Source organism: Piliocolobus tephrosceles, chromosome 6 (genome assembly GCF_002776525.5).
Source record: "Piliocolobus tephrosceles isolate RC106 chromosome 6, ASM277652v3, whole genome shotgun sequence".
NCBI lineage: Eukaryota > Metazoa > Chordata > Mammalia > Primates > Cercopithecidae > Piliocolobus > Piliocolobus tephrosceles.
Genome location: NC_045439.1, coordinates 147,601,878 through 147,617,728, shown reverse-complemented (window position 1 = coordinate 147,617,728; position 15,851 = coordinate 147,601,878). Strand labels below are relative to the sequence as shown.

General features: G+C 45.1%; 1 protein-coding gene, 1 non-coding gene and 1 pseudogene across 3 annotated transcripts in view; 1 reads left to right on the top strand and 2 right to left on the bottom strand.

Annotated features, from left to right (window-relative positions):
• Nucleotides 1-7,399: 7,399 nt before the first annotated feature.
• TRNAS-GCU lies at nt 7,400-7,481 on the bottom strand. Its single transcript has one exon. It is a non-coding gene; the product is annotated as a tRNA-Ser (tRNA).
• Nucleotides 7,482-7,818: 337 nt separating this feature from the next.
• KNL1 (kinetochore scaffold 1) overlaps nt 7,819-15,851 on the top strand; it is a 73,762-nt gene continuing 65,729 nt past the window's right edge. The window contains exon 1 of the mRNA XM_026456349.2: nt 7,819-7,950. The gene's annotated coding sequence lies outside the window, so the exon portion shown is untranslated. The remainder of the gene's footprint in view (nt 7,951-15,851) is intronic.
• On the bottom strand, nt 14,662-15,845 carry LOC113225166 (annotated as a pseudogene). The gene has a single exon (XR_003309792.1). The product of XR_003309792.1 is annotated as a 60S ribosomal protein L4 pseudogene (transcript).

Genomic DNA, 15,851 nt, shown 5'->3' with positions numbered 1-15,851 from the left:
TGCCTTAGCAGATTCAAATATGACTCCTCCATCATAAAAGAACCGAGGGATCTAAAAGCAGTTCATGGCTTTGGAATTCTAGACCTGGCATGCTCTCCAACACAGAGAGCCCAAGAACTTGCATCTTCTATCTCTTCATTACCAAGGCACCTAGACAAAAGGTTCTTGAAAATGTTTCAGTAATTCAAGTAAATAATAAGTGATGCAATTATTCTGGTTCTTTTTTCTTTCCAACATTCCAAATGTTGAAGTTAAAGTAGTTTAGGAATTTTAAAAGGAAAGCTTTATATCTGATCTAAATACCAAATCTTCCAGAGTCACAGTTGAAGCAAAATCGTAAGGATTAGTAATTTTATAAGCCAAGATACGCCAGAAACTGCCAGTAAACTACAGAAGCTAGATGAGCGATATGAAATAGATTCTCCCTCACACCCCTCCTATGGACCCAATCCTGTTGACACCTTGATCTCAGACTTTAGCCTCCAGAACTGGAAGACAATACATTTTTGTTGTTTAAGCAAAATTTTTTGGTTTTTTTGAGAGAGCCTGTCACCCAGGCTAGAGTGCAGTAGCATAATCATGGCTCACTGCACCCTCTAACTCCTGGGTTCAAATGATCCTCCTGCCACAGCCTCCTGAGTAGCTGGGCCCACGGGTATGCACACCCATGCCTGGCTTTTTTTTTTTTTTTTTTTTTGTGATGGAGTCTTACTCTGTCTCCCAGGCTGGAGTGCAGTGGCACAATCTTGGCTCCCTACAACATCCATCTCCTGGGTTTAAGTGATTCTCCTGCCTCAGCCTCTTGGGTAGCTGGGATTACAGGCGCATGCCATCATGCCCAGCTAATTTTTGTATTTTTAGTAGAGATGGGTTTTTGCCACATTGGCCAGGCTGGTCTCAAACTCCTGACCTTAGGTGATCTGCCCGCCTCGGCCTCCCAAAGTGCTGGGATTACAGGCGTGAGTCACGGCGCTCGGCCGCCTGGCTAATTTTCTTAATTTTAATTTTATTTTGTGTAGAGACAGGGTCTCACTGTATTACCAGGCTGGTCTTGACCTCTTGGCCTCAAGCAATCCTTCTGCTTGGCCTGTCACCATGCTGGGATTACAGGCATAAGTCATGGCACCTGGCCTCAAAAAAGAATTTTAACGCTTTGCATCTTGGGCTAAAATAAAGGCCACCTCTGATACTTACTAGGTTATATAAGAAATGATTGCTGACAGTCATTGAAAGGAGAGTTGATAGGAAGTGATCCTTTCAGTGAGTTCCCAGAAACCAATATTAAGAAACTATTTCAGTTTTTTAAAACTAAAAAATCAAAACAAAAACAAAACATTTTGGCTGGGTGCAGTAGCCCACGCCTGTAATCCCAGCACTTTGGGAGGCCGAGGCGGGCGGATCACGAGGTCAGGAGATCAAGAGCATCCTGGCTAACACGGTGAAACCCTGTCTCTACTAAGAAATAGAAAAAATCAGCCGGGCGTGGGGGGAGGCTGAGGCAGGATAATGGCGTGAACCCGAGAGGTGGAGCTTACAGTGAGCTGAAATCGTGCCACTGCACTCCAGCCTGGGCAACAGAGCGAGACTCCGTCTCAAAAACCAAACCAAACCAAACAAAACAAAACATTTTTTCAGATGTCAAGTTTCTGCATTATTCAATAATTTAAAAATCAGAATTCTAAGCCAGGCAGGGTGGCTCACACCTGTAATTCCAGCACTTTAGGAGGCTGAGGGGGGCGGATCACCTGAGGTCGGGAGTTTGAGACCAGCCTGGCCAACATGATGAAACTCCATCTCTACTAAAAATACAAAAATTAGCTGGGCGTGGTGTGGCGTGCATCTGTAATCCCACCTACTCGGGAAACTGAGACAACAGAATTGCTTGAACCTGGGCGACGGAGGTTGCAGTGAGCTGAGGTCGCGCCACTGCACTACAGCCTGAGTGACGGAGTGACTCCGTCTCAAAACAAAAACAAAAAAAAATTCAGAATAAACAACTGGCTAACTATCCATCACCACCTCAGCCTGAGATATACCATCAAGTGTTATTCCCTATTTCCCCGAGTCTTTGGCATTTACTCATTCATCTTGGCTTTCCTAAACAATGTTACTAAAACTGGATTTCCATTTTGCTCTACTGATCTTCAATATGAAAATGTTTAGTTTTCAGTTCAGTAGACATTCCTAGAAGCTGTTGTAGTATTTTCACACGATAGCATGCATCTCAGGGAATGATTTCAGCAAAGAAAAACATTTTGGGTCGGTGTTGCAGACTCAAAGTAGAATGCATGGATCACTATGGAGCCTTTCCAGACCATGTCATCACTGTTCCCAGAGATGGTTCTCCAGTGAGAGAACCTGATGGTAAGGAACAAATTGACTTCACTTCTGTCATTCATTGCCTGCCTCTCAAAACCAGTCTTTGTAAGTCTTGGAGCCTGAGGTCTGGGTTTTTCTTGCAAGAGTTAAGAAATAAACTTCATATGTGTCAAAAAAAAAAAAAAAAAAAAGTCAAACCAACCAAACAAAAACAAAGCATTGATTTCAATTCTTCCTTCAGAGCTATGTCATATAAGGGCGGCTGCTGATACATATAGCCTGTCTGGGCTGTGGACCAGTTTATTATTTCATAATAAACATTGGCCATTGATTCCCAGAGAACCTCATTTTCAAAAGAGGGAACTGGTCCTCTTAAAGCTGTCCCCAGATAATGAAGACCCATTACCTGACACCCCAATAGTAAAAGAGCTGGAATATCTTGGTAATATATTTATGCAACAGTCCTTTCTTGCGGTCTTCCAGAGGTTGAGATCTCCTGCAATACTTGAGGATAGTACTTACAAGGAAGAACATCGGTGTTGGTAGAGAATGGTTTCTTTGAGCTGTGGTTTGTTGAAGAATTTGGGGAGTTAATAGAGATCTCTGTAGACAGAGCATCCATCCCTGTAGATAAGAGCATCTTGTCCGAGTCTTGCGGTAGCTCAGCTGCTCCAGTAGATGGCGCCTCTAACTCTTTTCCCGTCAGCTGCTGCTGCTTTTTTTTTTTTTTTTTTTTTCTGAGAGAAGTCTCGCTCTGTGGCCCAGGCTGGAGTGCAGTGGCGCGATCTCGGCTCACTGCAAGCTCCGCCTCCCAGATTCACGCCATTCTCCAGCCTCAGCCTCCCGAGTAGCTGGACCACAAGCGCCAGCCACCACGCCCGGCTAATTTATTTTATTTTTAGTAGAGATGGGGTTTCACCCCCGTGTTAGCCAGGATGGTTTCGATCTTCTGACCTCGTGATCCACCCGCCTCGGCCTCCCAAAGTGCTAGGATTACGGGCGTGAGCCACCGCGCCCGGCTTTCCTGGCAGCATCTTACAAGTTTCTCTTTCTGTTTCAAATTAAAATACTTCTTTACCTTGACTTTTTTTTTTTTTTTTTTATTGAGACGGAGTCTCGCTTTGTCGCCCAGGCTGGAGTGCAGTGGACCGATCCCGCCTCACCGCAGCCTCAACCTCTGGGGCTCAAGCGATCCTCCCACCTCAGCCTCTGTAGGACTACAGGCGCTAGCCACCACACCAGCCTCTTTTTTCTTTCTTTTCCCTTTCTTTCTGTGTTTTTGTTTGTTTGTTTTTTTAAATAGAGACAGATGCTCCCTATGTTGCTTGGGCTGGTCTCGAACGCCGGGACTCAAGCAATCTTCCCACCTCAGCCTTCCAGAGTGCTGGAATTACAGGTGTGAGCCACTGTACTCAGCCTTAAAAAGTGAGTTTTCAACTCACAATTTTTTTCTTTTTTCTTTTCCTCTATATTCTGCCAGTACATTTCATTTTCACAACTTCTACAGCTGAAGATTTTCCTTTGAAAAAAGAATCTTCCCAGCCCGTGCAGCACGACGTCCCATCCAGCATGGCCAACATGGCGATGCTGTGGGACAATCAAAAGATGGGAGAGACCGAACAGAGTGAGTTCAGGAATGTCTTTATTAAAAGGTGATCACCTGGGTCAGTAGGACTAGCGTCCAGGAAAGTCTGAGTCCGGGACAAAGAAAGCAGCCACCTTTTAAGCAGTCAGTGGCCGGGAGCAACGTGATGCAGGAAGCGGACTTACAGAAGCGAGAACAAAGACAGTTGATCAGTCTTTTACTTTTATCTATATTACATGTTCCACATCCCTGAGAAATCAACCTTGTATCAACCTTGTAACTTTGCAGCTGCCCTAGGGAGGTGAAGCAGGAACTCGCTGAGCCTCAAGGAATGTGAAACTAGCAAGTACAGATAATGCTCGCTCAGCACAGAAGGAAAAACAAGCAGTTAGTATTCTTCCCTAACTTAGAGGGGCGGGGAAGGTGGCTACACTACACTTAGCTTTTGAAGGAAAAAGTAAAAAATTTTGGTTGTGTTTGATTATACTTGTAAAATTCATGAATTCCTTCTTCAATGAAATCCCGCCTCTCCTAAAAATACAAAAATTAACAGCGTGGTGGCACACGCCTGTAATCCCAGCTACTGGGAAGGCTGAGGCAGGAGAACTGCTTGAACCTGGGAGGTGGAGGTTGCAGTGAGCGGAGATAGTGCTACTGCACTCCAGCTTGGGCGACAGAGCGAGACCCTGTCTCGAAAAAAAAAAAAGAAAGAAAGAAAATCTACCCATACTCTGCACAGACATTGATAGACCTATAGTCATCACTGCAAGAAGCTAGCAAACCTCAGGAAAATGATGCAGTCCTGGCGTCTCTAGAGAAGTTGCGGCACTAATGGGCAGTGTAAGTAAAAATCTATTTACAAATGCATTCCCGGCACTTCCCTGGCAAGTGCTGGGAAAAGCCTAGCAGGCTACAGAAGCGTCTAGGAGGGTTACAAAGGTCCAGAAGCAAGAGAGAGCACAGGGGCTAGTTGAAATGGAAGAGGGAGCTGCAGGTTGCAGGGCTTGTTGATGGGGGTGACCTCTAAGCTGAGATCCAAAGGAGGAGCGGCAACCAGCCAGGAAGTGACATGATGGGAAAGAAGAGGGTGAGATCAGGGGTATGTTGCAGTGAAAGGAGCAGGGACAGTATCTACAAACGTGTTGTGGAAAGAAAAAAATCCTACTGAAGGAAAGGTAAGATCAGTGTCTCCAGGGAGATTTAGAAAGGTATCTCTCAGGGGCTCTTAACCTTTTTTTTGTGACACAGACCCTTTTGGCAGTCTGGGGAAGCCTAAGGATCTCATCTCAGAATTTTTTTTTTTAATTTTGATTAAATTTTTAAATTTTTTTGTAGAGATAGGGGTCTCACTATGTTGCCCAGACTGTCTTTGAACTCCCGGACTCATGGGCTGCTCCTGCCTTGACCTTCCAAAGTGCTGAGATTTCAGGCATGAGCCACCATGCCTGGACAGAATGTTGTTTTTAAGTGCATAAAATTAAATATGTTGGAATACAAAGGCAACCAATTGTGTTGGAATAGTTGCCAAAATATTCTCAAAATTTGTGATGTAATAATATAATAATGCATGCACTTTTTTTTTTTTTTATGGAGTCTTGCTCTGTTGCCCAGTCTGGAATGCAGTGGCACAATTTCGGCTCACTGCAACCTCCACCTACTGGGTTCAAGCAATTCTCCTGCCTCGGCCTCCCGGGTACCTGGGACTACAGGCACATGCCACCACGCCTGGGTAACTTTTGTATTTTTAGTAGAGACAGGGTTTCACCATGTTGGCCAGGCTGGTCTTGAACTCCTGACCTCAAATGATCCACCGCCTCAGCCTCCCCTCCCAAAGTGCTGGGATTACAGGCGTGAGCCACCGTGCCCGGCTTAATGCATGCACTTCTTTATGAATGGGTAACATTACAAGATCTAATAGCAGGTCTAAAAATTACCATAATTTTGAAGTAGCAATGAGCATAAAGCAGTAACAGTAATCTGGTATAAAAATATCTGTGATTTCTATTAGTGACAAAATAATGGATAAGGTTAACATTACTGTAGTGAGCTGCTTACCGTTACTGAAGAATGTGCTTTCAATTAGGGAGTATGGAAATAAGGATGAAATCTTTATTCCGAACCAAATAATCCACTGAATTCTATCCATGGACCCCTTGGAAATGGATGGAACCCAGCAGAAACCCTTCCTAGCAGCAGGGTGGAGGATGCATTGGAGAGCAAGGCTAAGGAAGGTTGACTCAATGTCCTGAGCCCAACGAGGTATCAGCATTCCCAACGGATTTGGATCTTTAACAGGAAGGAGCCACTGGAGCCAGCAGAGAGTGGGGCCACTGCTTTCCACACTCAGTGCCCAAACCTTGCTGAAGCACCTGCCAGGTGCTGGGTTGTGGAGCATGGTGCCATGCAGACAGCCTCGTGGAGGAGAGAATCTGTAAACCATGGCTTCGAAAGATTGATACATACTGATTATTAATCTATAGCATAGTATAGGATTGATAAATACTGATTATTAATCTACAGCACAGATTAGGAGGGTGATTAAGCCAGCGTCCAGTAGATTTGGGTTACACTCTCCTTTCTACAATTTAGAAGCTGATAACCTCGGGCAAGCTAATCTTTCAGAGGTCTCCTCATCTGTAAAATGGAGTAATAAAAATATCTGTCATGATCAAGGGTTATAGTGATGTGCCTGTAGATAATAAATACCGGATAAATAAAGTGTCTTGTGGTAGCTTTTGAAGTGAAACCTGGTATTTCATAATCCGGACAGCTGTTAAAAACCTGAGTAAGAGTGTACAATAATTGAAACTCCTCAGTTAGAAGCTATGTTAAAGTTGGAACAGAGCAGCATTGGAACATATGGGATGATAATCATTGTGGAATTCTATACACTTGTTAACTTCATATAAAAATAAATTAAATTCAGCTCGTTTTCTGATTCCTGGAAAGTCTCTTTCCCTCCCTTTTCTTTATCTGTGATGTCGGAACGTTCCAAATACTGTATTTCAACTATTTCATACCTGACATTGATGGTGCCGGATTGAGTAATAAATAATGAGTATTCAACTTTTTCTGCTCTGCAAATTTACTTTGGTTATAAAAAAAATTTATTCCGCTCAGCCGGGCGCAGTGGCTCACACCTGTAATCCCAGCACTTTGGGAGGCCAAGGCGGGCGGATCACGAGGTCAGAAGATCGAGACCATCCTGGCTAACTCTGTGAAACCCCACCCCCACCCCCCCACCCCCCTCCCGTCTCTACTAAAAATACAAAAAATTAGCCGGGCTTGGTGGCGGGCGCCTGTAGTCCCAGCTACTCGGGAGGTTGAGGTAGGACAATGGCATGTACTTGGGAAGTGGAACTTGCAGTGAGCCGAGATGGTGCCACTGCACTCCAGCCTAGGCGACAGAGCAAGACCCCGTCTCAAAAAAAAAAAAAATTTTATTCCGCTCCGCAGATTTACTTTGGTTATAAACAAAAGATCTTGCTGTTATGTCGACGAGGATGGGATTCGAACCCACGCGTGCAGAGCACAATGGATTAGCAGTCCATCGCCTTAACCACTCGGCCACCTCGTCCCCGAAGTATACTGTTTCCTGATTGCTATAGGGAGTAATATCAAGGGGATGTGACGCAAGGTTATGGAAGCCGCCATTTTGTACGGAAGCCAAAATCCAATCACTTTCTTAGCAAGCAATCGAAAGAAGATGGCCGCTCCCATGTTTGTGGGGGAGGTCTGCAGTGGGGAGGGGCAGAGGAAATTCGGTCGAAAATGAGATAAACTTGAAGGAAATAAAATTGGCACGGAGGCTAGTAGTTTCCTTAAAGGAGTCTTAGAAATAGGGTTGGTGTGGAGCCTAAGGGGCGGAGCCGACGCGTAGAGCCGCTTTGCGCGTGCGCAGCACCTAGGCGGTTAGATTTGAATACTTCGCTGAGGAGAGCTGTGCGTTGTGCGGTGACGGCTAGAGGCGGCGCTGAGTGTCCGCTCTGAGGAGCGTGTGGACCCCAAATCTGCGCAAAATTTGTCGAGCAGGTGGGCCGCGGCAGGTAAAGAGAATGACCCTTTCCTTCTGGGCTCCAGGGAAGGCTTCGGGTTTTGTCTGGGCGCCCTGAAGTTCCCGCGGTGGGAGGTAGGGAACGCTCCCTCAGCCTGGCGGCCTCCGTTAGCGCCGGGTCGAGTAGACGCCTCTGCCCCGGGCCGGGCACACTGTGCTCTTTTTTCCCCTCCTGGGCCTGTAGGTTATGGCGCCTCCCGCTTCCCTAATAGTTTTCCGCCCGCACCTGGGCCCCTCCGGCCAGCCGGCTCCGGTTGGTTGTCGGTCGCTCTCTTGGCGTCCCCTTCCGCCCCGCCCTGCGGTCTTCTGTCAGGGCTCGCGGACTCTTCTTGCACCCCTGCTGCTCTTCCCTAGGGACCTCTAGGCTGTTTGTATTTCTCACTTAAGCTTTTCTTGGCTCTAAATGAAGTGACAGCAATGAGTGATTTTAAAATTCTCAGCTCTTCGTGGTTTAAGGTGTCTGCTCGGAGTGCTGGCTGCACGTAACAGATTTTTCGTTTCCTGCAGATATAGTAACATTAACAAATAAAGCCAATATTAGTACTCCGCAAATTAGTTTTTAAAAATCCTCCGTTCATTATTCCTCAGGATTTAAGCCCCCATTCTTGATGTTTATTTAAATACTCAGGTTTGAGGGGGAAAAACATATTGCCGATTGGAATTTTACAGATAGGTTTAATAGGCATTAACAGATACAGGATGTGGATGAAGACGAAAGCAGAAGCTTATTCCAGTCTAAGATACTAAAATGGACGTTTTCACTTCCGTCTAATCCCGTAGGTATTTATTGGGTTCGTTATCTTGTGATAGGGCTGGGGACAGATGATTGAGTCCCAAACCTAGAGGGGTTTACAATCCAGAAAGGGAAATAAACTAATATACCCAAATAACTAGACTACAAGGCAGAATGTAAAAGATTATACGACATTCTAAAGTGGAGTGGGAGCACAGAAAAGGGAAAGCTTATTTGATGTTTTTGGTGATGGATTCGTGGAGAAGACCGCATTTGAGGTGGATGTTCGTTGGAGAGATGATTTACAGAGATGGGAGTTAATATATGGTAAAATTTTGGTAATGAAAGGTTAGGGTCAAAGCAGTATAATTCTTTGTGAATGGCTGGAAATCTTTACAAGATGATAAATACATGTAAATTGAATAAAATGGAATGGTAGTATTAATGATGTATTCGATGTTAAATAATAGACTGTAAAAGATACTGACTCTAGATATTAACAGTAAAACAGTGCGGTCCAATAAGGTTTCCTGTGAAAATGATAGTGTTTTGTATCTGCACTCCAACATAGTACCCATTAGCGACATGGGACTGTGGAGCACTTGAAATGTCATTATTGTGACCAAAGAACTGATTATTAAATTTTATTTTATTTTAATTTAAATGTAAATAACTACTGTATTGGACAGCACAGGTCTGGAGTCTGTCATTTCACTCTTACCCTCCTACAATCCCGGAAAATATTAACTCTAGATATTGGTTATATAAATGTAGGAGTGGGCCAAGAGCCAGATAGTAAATATTTCAGACTTTGCAGGCTACATGGTCTTTGTCACATATTCTTTGTTTAGTTGTTATTGCTTGCCTTGTTTTCTACAATCCATTAAAAGTGTAAAAAAACACTCTTAGCTCAAAGGCTAATTGGGCTCAGTCGCTATTTGAAGACCTACGGATTATTTAGACGAGTGGTTCCTAAATTTTCCTGATGCGTGGTACCCTTAGATCAAAAGAAATACCTAACAGTCTATTTACTGAGTACAGTAGTTGGGTCCAAACATTAAGTATATATGTCCCAAACTTAGTAGCCAATTTAAAAGAATACAGACATTGAAGGAAAACATGATTTTTTAAAATTTTATTTTATTTATTTATTTTTTGTCTCGCTCTGTCGCCCAGGCTGGAGTGCAGTGGTTCTATCTTGGCTCACTGCAACCTCCGCCTCCTAGGTTCAAATGATTCTCCTGCCTCAGCTTCCCAAGTAACTGCGATTATAGGCGCCCACCACCACACCCAGCCAGTTTTTATATTTTTAGTAGAGCTGGGGGGGTTTCACCACATTGGCCAGGCTGGTCTTGAACTCCTGACCTCATGATCTGCCCACCTTGGCCTGCCAAAGTGCTAGGATTACAGGCATGAGCCACCGTGCCTGGCCAAAATTTTATTATTAAATAATCACACTTACTGATTGGATATGTGTGCCTGTTAGACACTGCACAACTTCTGAAACTTTGGAATCAGTTTATACCCTGTCACCCTCATTTCCTGTACTACCTTAAAAAAAAATTTGCTTTTGGGCCGGGCGAGGTGGCTCACACCTGTGATCCCAGCACTTTGGGAGGCCGAGGGGGCAGATCACCTGAGGTCGGGAGTTTGAGACCAGCCTGACCAACATGGAGAAACCTCGTCTCTACTAAAAATACAAAATTAGCCAGGCATGGTGGCGCATGCCTTTCATCCCAGCTACTTGGGAGGCTGAGGTAGAAGAATCACTTGAACCTGGGAGGCAGAGGTTGCAGGGAGGCGGAGGCTGCATTGAGCTGAGATTGCACCATTGTACTCCAGCCTGGGCAGCAAGAGTGAAACTCCATCTCAAAAAAAAAAGTACTTGCTTTTTATCACAGCAACTGCAAACAGTTTATCTTTACAGTGATAAGTTATTAAAACTAATGTAATGCATATGGTACTGTTTTGAGCTAGTAGTTCACACAGTACCTGACAGATGTTCAGAACTGCTGTGCATCTCTCAAAATTTTTAAATATCCCAGGACACCATTGTGAGTATGCTGCAGCACCCTTGGATGCCAGGTACACAGTTTGGAATCAGTAACTTTTTTTTTTTCTTTTTCTTTTTGAGACGGAGTCTCACTCACTCTGTTTCCCAGGCTGGCTCACTACATCTCTACCTCATGGGTTCAGGGGATTCTCCTGCCTCAGCCTCCCAAGTACCTGGGATTGCAGGAGCACGCTGCCATGCCCAGCTAATTTTTTTGTATTTTTAGTAGAGACAGAGGTTTCACCATGTTGCCCAAGCTGGTCTTGAACTCCTGGCCTCAAGTGATCCTCCCACCTCGGCCTCCCAAAGTACTGAGATTATAAGCTTGAGCCACCACACCCAGCTCCTGGAACCAGTAACTTACTGTGTCAGTGATCAAGAGTTTGGCCATAACAATGTTTTATAAATGAAGCTTAACTTGTGAGTGTGGAGTCTTCTATTTGTGTTGAAAGTGGAACTTAGCAGTTACATAATATTTTAAAAGGGGGACTTCATTAAGCTTGAATTTCATCAGTTAATTGCCAACCAGTTGGTCTACAGATTGGACAGGAATTATGCTTAATGACTTTTTTTTTTTTTTTTTTTTGAGACGGAGTCTCGCGCTGTCGCCCAGGCTGGAGTGCAGTCGCCGGATCTCAGCTCACTGCAAGCTCCGCCTCCGGGGTCTAGGCCATTCTCCTGCTTCAGCCTCCGGAGTAGCTGGGACTACAGGCACCCGCCACCTCGCCCGGCTAGTTTTTTGTATTTTTTAGTAGAGACGGGGTTTCACCATGTTAGCCAGGATGGTCTCGATCTCCTGACCTCGTGATCCGCCCGTCTCGGCCTCCCAAAGTGCTGGGATTACAGGCTTGAGCCACCGCGCCCGGCCAGCTTAATGACTATTTTAAACAACAAAGATATTTAGGTGATCTTGAGTAGATAGTAGTTAATATTTTTATCTGTATGTTGCATATAATTTGTCATTAAAAATTATTCTTGGGAGGCCGAGGTGGGCGGATCATGAGGTCAGGAGATCGAGACCATCATGGCTAACACAGTGAAACCCCATCTCTACTAAAAACACAAAAAGATTAGCGGGGCCTGGTGGCAGGTGCCCGTAGTCCCAGCTACTCGGGAGGCTAAGGCAGGAGAATGGTGTGAACCCAGGAGGCGGAGTTTGCAGTGAGCTGAAATCACGCCACTGCACTCCAGCCTGGGTGACAGAGCAAGACTCCGTCTCAAAAAAAAATAAAATAAAATTTTTTTTTTTTAAACAGGAAAGGATGTTAAAATTCCTTAAACATCCCCCCACCCCCCGAGACAGAGTCTTTCTCTGTTGCCCAGCCTGGAGTGCAGTGGTTTGATCTCTGCTCACTGCAGTCTCCGCCTCCCAGGCTCAAGCGATCCTCCCACCTCAGCCTCCAGCGATCCTCCCACCTCAGCCTCCAGAGTAACTGGGACTACATGTGCGAGCCACCACGCCCTGCTGTTTTGTATTTTTTGTAGAGATGTGGTTTTGCCTTGTCCAGGCCCCTTTGAACTCCTGAGCTCAAGTGATCAGCCTGCCTCAGCCGCCCAAAGTGCTAGGATTACAGGTGTGAGCCATTGTGCCCAGCCCTAAACTTTTTTCTTCATCTGTTGAGGTATTATATCATTTTTGCCTTTTAATCTGTTAGTATGGTAAATTGCAAGGTTGATTTTCTGATATTAAACTGTGCATTCCTTTTTGTTTGTTTGTTTGTTTCACTATGTTGCCCATGCTGGAGTACAGTAGGTATTTACCGTTGCAATCATAGTGCACTACAGCCTGGAACTCCAGGGCTCCAGAGATCCTCCTGCCTCAGCCTCCCAAGTAGCTGGGACTACAGGCACATTGCCCCATATCTGCCCAACCAATTTTGCATTTCTGCAATGAAACCAACATGACCGTGATATATTATCCTATTATCCTTTTTACAAATTGCTGGATTCTTTTTGCTGATATTTATTTGGGATTTTTTTGTTTTTTAGACGGAGTCTCACTTTGTCGCCCAGGTTGGAGTGCAGTGGCCCCATGTAGTGGCCCCATGTTGGCTCACTGTAACCTCCGTCCCCTGGGTTCAAGCAGTTCTCCTGCCTCAGCCTCCTTAGCAGCTGGGATTACATGCACCCACCATGACGTCTGACTAGTTTTTATATATATATATATATATATATTTTTTTTTTTTTTTTTTGGAGACGGAGTCTCGCTCTGTCGCCCGGGCTGGAGTGCAGTGGCCGGATCCCAGCTCATCGCAAGCTCCGCCTCCCGGCTTTATGCCATTCTCCTGCCTCAGCCTCCCGAGTAGCTGGGACTACAGGCGCCTGCCACCTCGCCCGGTTAGTTTTTTGTATTTTTTAGTAGAGACGGGGTTTCACCATGTTAGCCAGGATGGTCTCGATCTCCTGACCTCGTGATCCGCCCGTCTCGGCCTCCCGAAGTGCTGGGATTACAGGCTTGAGCCACTGCGCCTGGCCTAGTTTTTATATTTTTAGTAGAGACGGATTTCACCATGTTGGCCAGGCTGGTCTCGAACTCCTGACCTGAGGTGATCCACCCGCTTTGGCCTCCCAAAGTGTTGGGATTGCAGGCATGAGCCACCGCACCCGGCTATTTGGGATTTTTATACTTTTGAGAATGGCATGTAATCTTTCCTTGCTGTGTGTGTATGTGTGTCTCGGAGGTGGTTGTAGGAAAGGGAGTTAAATTTTTATCTCCCATGATGCGAAGACAGAGTTTAATGGCTAAAACTAGAAAAATAACTGGGCACAGTGGCTTTTGCTTATAATCCCAGCACTTTGGGAAAGAGAGGCAGGTGGATCGAAGCACATCAGACATCTTTCAGGTACCTGTTTACTTATTGCTAAAAGCAAGAACATTGATCCTGTTTATGTGTATTGTATTAATTTAGTGTTGTGGCAGAAATGCTAATATGGTTGAGTCAAAATCTCCAGCTATTCTTTTTTGAAATCTGCAGTGGCATTTTTTTCTTATCCAAGAATGAAGTTCTAAAGTTAATACATAAAGTGAAAATCAAATATAGTTATAGGGAGGCAGCAACTGAGACCAGCTGAGGAAACCTCACATTATGCCTCTTAATTCATATTCTTTCCAGGGCAAATACTCACTGAGTGAAATTTAAAGCATTATCAGCTATGCTAATAAGATGTTATTTTCATGTGTTAATTTTTTTTTGCTGAGTACTTATAGTTGACTTTTCCTCAGATAAATATACATGTGATGCAAATTCACTGTATTTAGATATCTAATTCAGGTGTCCCCAACCCCCTGGGCCATGGAACGGTATAGGTCCACTGCCTGGGTGGCACAGCGGGAGGTCAGCAGGTGAGCATTAGCGCCTGAGCTCCTCGTGTTGGATCAGCAGCGGCATTCGATTCGCACAGGAGCACAAACCCTATTGTACTGCGCACATGAGGGATCTAGGTTGCTGGCTCCTTATGAGCCTCTAATGCCTGATGATCAGAGGTGGAATAGTTGCATCCCGAAACCATCCCCCATCACACTCTCCTGGTCTGTGGAAAAATAGTCTTCCACAAAACTGATCCCTGATTTGGAAAAGGTTGGGGACCATTTATCTAATTGATGTCCATTTTGGGAGTAGATTATTAAATAATCTGCAAACTCTTATAAGGTAGGCCAAATTTTTATTTGAACCAGTAAAGTCCCTATCATCCTGATCAAAGTTAGTCACTGATTTTATCTTCTTTTTTTGTTTGTTTGTTTGTTTTGTTTTGTTTTTTGAGACGGAGTCTTGCTCTGTCGCCCAGGCTGGAGTGCAGTGGCCGGATCTCAGCTCACTGCAAGCTCCGCCTCCCGGGTTTGCGCCATTCTCCTGCCTCGGCCTCCTCAGTAGCTGGGACTACAGGCACCTGCCAACACGCCCGGCTAGTTTTTTGTATTTTTTTTTTTTTTCTCACTGCCTGTATAATCAGGTATTTATTCGGAGAGAATCTGTCCAAAATGACGTGACCCTTACGGAATAATCAAATTTAAGAGTTTATGCAGCAGGCTTCTTTTCCTCTGTACTAGGTTTCTTTTCTGCAGGCTTCTTTTCAGGGGCTGGTTTCTTGGTAGCTGCTGCCTTTTTTCCCACCAGAGGCTTCTTCTGCTTCTTAACACCAACAGTAGCCTTCTTTCCTTTCTTACCCACCACAGGCTTCTTGCCGGCAACCGCCGCCTTCTCATCTGATTTGGCTTCTAGTGCTGCTGCTGCAGCAGCTGCCTTATCCACTCGGAGCTTGTGATTCCTGGCCTGGCGAAGAATGGTATTCCGGCGCATGGTCTTTGCATATGGGTTTAGCTTCAACATGATTCTCAGGTTTTTCAGTGGGTTCTTCTTTAGGACTCTGCGATGAATCTTCTTGCGTGGTGCTCGAAGGGCTCTTTGGATCTCTGGGCTTTTCAAGATTCTGCTAAGATCTGTATTAATCATCTTGTGCATGGGAAGATTGTAGTTACTCTTGAGGGAAGCGGCTTTACGCCAAGTGCCATACAATTCATCTAACTTCCGGAAAGCACTCTCAGTCCAAGTGCAGAAACGTCCCACATGCCCACCAGGAGCAAGCTTCAAAATGTTCAGTTTGCTTACATTAAGCAGAGTAATTCCAGGGATGTTTCTGAAAGCCTTGATGATGCCATTATCCTCATTATAGATGATGCACGGCCCCCTGCGCTGGATACGGCGACGGTTTCTCATTTTGCCTTTGCCAGCTCTCATTCGCTGAGAGGCATAGACCTTTTTGATATCATTCCAGGCTTTAAGTTTCTTAAGGAGCAAAACAGCTTCCTTGGTCTTCTTGTAGCCTTCAACTTTATCTTCCACTACCAAAGGAAGTTCAGGAACTTCCTCAATACGATGACCTTTAGACATGACCAGTGCTGGTAGGGCTGAGGCAGCCAGGGCAGAACAGATGGCATATCGTTTTTGGGTTGTGTTCACTCTACGATGCCAACGGCGCCAGGTTTTGGTTGGTGCAAACATTCGGCCTCCACGACACGTTTCCAAAAGCACCCTGGCCAGAGCAGTGAGTTCCACCACCTCGAACTCTGGGAATTCGAGCCACAGCTCTGCCAGTACCCCAAGACTCA